Here is a 6,175-nt window from a genome sequence, read left to right as displayed (position 1 = left end):
CCTTATAGAGTTCTTTGAGGATGTGACTAGAAAAGTTGATGAGGGTCGAACTGTGGATGTGGTGTATATGGACTTCAGCAAGGCATTTGATAAGGTTCCCCATGGTAGGCTCATTCAGAAGGTCAGGAGGAATGGGATACAGAGGAACTTAGCTGTCTGGATACAGAATTGGCTGACCAACAGAAGACAGCGAGTGGGAGTAGAAGGAAAATATTCTGCCTGGAAGTCAGTGGTGAGTGGTGTTCCACAGGGCTCTGTCCTTGGGCCTCTACTGTTTGTAATTTTTATTAATGACTTGGATGAGGGGATTGAAGGATGGGTCAGCAAGTTTGCAGACGACACTAAGGTTGGAGGTGTTGTTGACAATATAGAGGGCTGTTGTAGGCTGCATCGGGACATTGACAGGATGCAGTGATAGGCTGAGACGTGGCAGATGGAGTTCAACCTGGATAAATGTGAGGTGATGCATTTTGGAAGGTCGAATTTGAAAGCTGAGTACAGGATTAAGGATAGGATTCTTGGCAGTGTGGAGGAACAGAGGGATCTTGGTGTGCAGATACATAGATCCCTTAAAATGGCCACCCAAGTGGACAGGGTTGTTAAGAAAGCATATGGTGTTTTGGCTTTCATTAGCAGGGCGATTGAGTTTGAGTCGTGAGATCTTGTTGCAGCTCTATAAAACTTTGGTTAGCCCGCACTTGGAATACTGCGACCAGTTCTGGTCGCCCTATTATAGGATTGATGTGGATGCTTTGGAGAGGGTTCAGAGGAGGTTTACCAGGATGCTGCCTGGACTGGAGGGCTTATCTTATGAAGAGAGGTTGACTGAGCTCGGACTCTTTTCATTGGAGAAAAGGAGGAGGAGAGGGGACCTAATTGAGGTATACAAGATAATGAGAGGCATAGATAGAGTTGATAGCCAGAGACTGATTCCCAGGGCAGAAATGGCTAACACGAGGGGTCATAGTTTTAAGCTGGTTGGAGGAAAGTATAGAGGGGATGTCAGAGGCAGGTTCTTTACACAGAGAGTTGTGAGAGCATGGAATGCGTTGCCAGCAGCAGTTGTGGAAGCAAGGTCATTGGGGACATTTAGGAGACTGCTGGACATGCATATGGTCACAGAAATTTGAGGGTGCATACATGAGGATCAATGGTCAGCACAACATTGTGGGCTGAAGGGCCTGTTCTGTGCTGTACTGTTCTATGTTCTGTGTTCTAAATCTGAATGACAACTTGTATATTGAGGTTTGTGTGCCACAACAGGAGTACGTAAGAATTTGTGGATAGCAATTGATCCTGGACAAGCATATCTACACTAAATGCTTCCCTCTCCAAAAATCTCAACTCAATTGTTGATTCAAGAGTTTAAGATCCTTTAGGAAGGGGAGAATTACTTAAGCACTTTTATGTAGATAGCTCAGCAAGATAAGTACTTCAACCATTGAAAATTAAAAACTTTGAAAGTGACTAATTTTTTGGGGATCCATAAAGTAGTAATTCATGAAAAATATGCCAAGATCTTCCAAAGGGTAGTAGTAGTGAAGATGTCAATATTCACTGTTGTCAAGCTTCGGAAGCCAGAGGATAATGCAGCATGCACATATGCACAACTTTGATTTTAAACACTTTAAACTTCTGATTATCAGAGATGCTACACCAGCAATTCTGAAAATGCTGCTGACACGTCAGTGAATTCATCATGTCCTCAAAATGGATTCGAAACTTTAACTTGCCCATAAATTTGCACTAGATTGATAACATTTAATCATAGATGATAAATAAGGATGAGAAGTGTTTTACAGCAGGAGCTGTGTCAGGAAGTACATAACATGCATTTAAAAACAAACTTGTAGAACATTCAATATTCCCTTTCTCCATCTCATTCTTGATTAGATCAAATAATGCAAACAATCATTGTAATTTGAAGTATGATACAAAGTAGAACATTTAATTGAAAGTGGAATAACTTCATTGGGGTGAGAAAGGATCTAGCTAATGTAAAACAAAGCAAATTGATAGAAAAAAAATTGAATTGGAATAATAGGTAATTCTTAAGGATGTTTCAGGAAGAGATTGGTACATTCCATGAAGAAGATAAAGGGCAGTCTGGAGAATCTTGAATGATAAAAGAAATACTGGAGGAACAATACCTCACTCATTACAAGCCATTGGTCATAACAGATGATTTTAAAATAATCTATGTTCACCTCACAGTTTTAAAAAAAACATTGTTGGCAGCCTAAACAGGCAAAAGATGATACTTTCACTCCTCAGTGAGAGCAAGTCCTATCCTCTAAATTCACTGACCAGTCTGCTTGGCTGACTGCTCAGGTAGTCCCAACAATACTAAACTCTGTAGTCAGCACTGCTTGAACTCGAAGCAGTCCTAAGATGAAGAAAGAAATAGGTCCAGGATTTTTGATTGGGAATGGATTGGGAAGCATAAAGAAGTGAGTGATGAAGGTGGTTTATTTTAATGGTCCAACCACTTTTTTGAGTCTTGCACGCCAAAAAGAATCTCCAAGTGAGGGGTGACACAGTGGCTCAGTGGTTAGCACTGCTGCCTCACAGCACCAGGGATCCAGGTTCAATTCCATCATTGGGCGACTGTCTGTGTGGTGCTTGCACGGGTTTCCTCCGGGTGCTCAGGTTTCCTCCCACAGTCCAGAGATGTGCAGGTTAGGTGGATTGGCCATGCTAAATTGCCTGCAGTATTCAGGGGTGTGTAGGTGGGTGGGGATGGGTCTGGGTGGGATGCTGTAAGGGTTGGTGTGGACTTGTTGGGCCAAATGGCCTGTTTCCACACTGTAGGGATTCCTTTCTCTTCTAATTATTAAAACAATCGGATAGCTGAACCAAATCGACCTTTCTACTATTGAATTTGCAATGCAGTAAAAATAAGCCTTTGAAGACCCTCAACAGTTAATCCAATGGTTTCTAACTATTGTTTGGAATAATCAATCCCGAAATTTGCAAATAACTAATTCCAGGCACTGGTTTGCTGCCTTAAACAAAACACTAAATTTGTTTGAATATAGGGTAACATTTGCAGAAGGGGGGAAAAACGTGAACAGCAAGTGGTCTAATTAATGTTTCAGAGTTAGTAGGAACTGCAGATGCTGGAGAATCTGAGATAACAAGGTGTAAAGCTGGATGAACACAGTAGGCCGAGCAGGATGGCTGACTAGGCCCAAACCGTCAGCCTGCCTGCACCGCTGCTGCTTGGCCTGCTGTGTTCGTCAGGCTCTACACCTTATGTCTAATGTTTCTGTTTAAATCTAGTAATCTTTATTTTCAGACCCATTCACACAGAAGCCAGACAGACAAACATTGTTTAGAGATAAATGAAAACAGAAGTTTCCATCTTGGATGAATCCTACTATCTCTGTTCTAAATACTTTTCTTACTAGGTTACTTCAAATAAGACAGCATCTATTTGGATCCCATTAATGAGGGATCACTTTCCATCACAGCTTTGCCAAATCATTAAAAGAAACTTCGCTGAATTCTAAAAATAGGACATGACCTCATCCTCACCCGTATCTTATAATATCTGTTGTTCTTCTCTTGTTCATTGGATGTACTGATCTGCTCAGACTGTCTCCATCGCTAACCAGGCTAATTGTTATTCATAATGACTTTGTTTGTTTTACAGTCATCTTTTTTTTGTTCCTCCACTTGTGCTGTCCATCCCCTTTTTTATGATGTAATTTGTTTATACCATTTGCAGTTTCTGTCCTGGTTGACAGAGCAGGAGTTTTTTTTTGTCAACAGCTGTTTGCTAAATGGAATTCCATTACATCCCTTAATGTTTGTTTGCTTGCATTTCTCACTTACAATTAGCTAAAATGTTTGGAATACTGTGGGGCCAGACTTCTACATTTTATTAAATAATAAACTTGGGACTGTAGTTAATGCTCAAGTGTGTTTTTTTTAATCTAGGTTTTCAAGGATGCTTCTCATCAAAAAAAAAGCTTGTGCTTAGAGTTGTCTGTCTACAAAAATCTAATGAAATTCCCCAATATCTAATGTACTAAAGCTAGCACTATTTTATGAATATAAATTTGTGTGCTTTTTATATAGTTTACAACTACCTGAAAGTATTTTAAGTAGGTGGGCCAAGTTTTTCCTTCTACCAATATTAAGTAGGAACCTTCTTATGTTAGAGATGACAGGAACTGCACATGCTGGAGAATCTGAGATAACAAGTTGTAGAGCTGGATGAACACAGCAGGCCAAGCAGCATCTTAGGAGCCGGAAAGCTGATGTTTCAGGCCTAGACTATTCATCAGCAATGTTAATTTGCTTCAAAACAAGGGTCCTCAACTATGCCCCCCTTAATGTCTCAATGTATATCCTACCCTATCTTTTATCATCAAGACTCTATCATGATTCTCATGGAACGTTTCATGATTTTATCTAGTGACTGTATGGAGGCGACAAGTTGACTGAAAGCCTGCTATGTGCATGTGCCATTTCCATCTCTGCCATCTTATGTCAGCTGAAAAACCCGATCAACATTTTGTCAACTACTCATGGGCAGCTGCAACAAGCACAATCTTCGGCTGGCAATTAGAATTGCCCTGAATTGTTTTGTCAATTGCCACAGATTGGACAGAGGAAGATTGCCATGGTGTACAGTTCTGGCTGCCATACTGTGGAAAAGATTTGGAGGTTTTGGGAAGAGTGCAAAAGTGATTTACCATTCCGTTAACTTGACTGGCATGCCTTGGCGATAAGGAGAAATTGGACAAGGTTGAATTGTTTTCAATAGAGCATCGGGGGTTGAGGGGCTACCTGATAAAAGTATATAAAATTATGAAAGGCATAGATAGTGTGTGTGTTTGGAATCATTTTCCCATGTGGAAATGTCAAATACTTGGACATAGTTTTAATGTGGGGGTGGATGTTTAAAGGATATGTGCGAGGCAAGTTAATTTTAGAGTGTTAGGGGTTCCTAGAATGCTCTCCCAAGGGAGGTGGTGGAAAGATACTTTAACAAAATTAAAAAGGCACATAGACAGACACACAAACCGGTCAGGAAAATAAAATATCAACCTTGTGTAGGCAGATTGCCATTCTAAACTAATCCTATGTAGCCACCACAGATGTGGTGGGCCAAAGGGCCTGTTCTATGTTCTGTGTACTCCTCTGCCAACAGGTACCTGTTTTATTTTCCTTTTTATTCCCTTGTGGGACATGGATGTCACTGGCTGACCAGCATTTATTACCCATCCCAAGTTACCCTTGAAAGTGGTGAGCTGCTTTCTTGAACTGCCACAACTCATGTGCTTTAATTGGAGCCAAAGTGCTCTTGGGAAGGGAATTCCAGGATTTTACCGAGCAAGCCAGGTTGGTGAGTGACTTGAAAGGAAACTTGCAGGTGGTAGAGTGTATGGGAGTGAACAATGGCTGCTAGTGGAGTATATTCTAAGATGCTGTTAACTGATGGAATGCTGGAAGAGTGAGTTAGTGGCAATCTGAAGTCATCATGTTACTGCTGTGATATTCATGTCAGGAATTTTCAGCTGCATCCAGGCATCATCTGGAGACTTCAGTTGAAATTGCTGTGCAAAGGATTTTACTGATGCAATGTTTAGGCATACCTATGAATTCATTTCATTCAGTGTTGAGAATACCTGTCCGGCATATGGAGCCAGAGTCTTCAGTAACACTGTAGGATTTGCAAAGGTGTAATAGATTACACACATACAAATAAAGCACCAAGACAGGTATAGGTATTTGTTAACTGAATGTCAACGTGCAGCTTGAATGTGACCACACGTTAGGATGTACACACCTGTACTAACTCAACAGCAATCACAGTTCCTACCTCCTAGGACACTTGTTGATGTCTGTGATGTTCTGTGGACTGGAGCTTTTTTCTCGTAAGTCATTCAGGGTACTATGGAGGTTGGTGTTGCTGCTGAAGGGTCAAAGTCTATCAGACTGTTAACATGGTGGTGGGAGGAGGTCCATAACTAGCTACCTAATGCTTTAAATCTGTTCTGGGTGGCAGTCAACAGACATCTTCTATTTTTCCAGTTTCCCAGTCCATCTCCAAAGGGCTGGTAAAATTCAGGACATGAGTCAAAATGGTATAAATGGAGATCATTTGACCTGTTAAGTCCCTGTTATATTTAAGTAGTCATCCAGTTACTCCTACTTCTCTCTG

Source organism: Stegostoma tigrinum, chromosome 1, assembly GCF_030684315.1.
Source record: "Stegostoma tigrinum isolate sSteTig4 chromosome 1, sSteTig4.hap1, whole genome shotgun sequence".
Classification (NCBI taxonomy): Eukaryota; Metazoa; Chordata; class Chondrichthyes; order Orectolobiformes; family Stegostomatidae; genus Stegostoma; species Stegostoma tigrinum.
Note: the sequence above shows the minus strand (reverse complement) of the source record.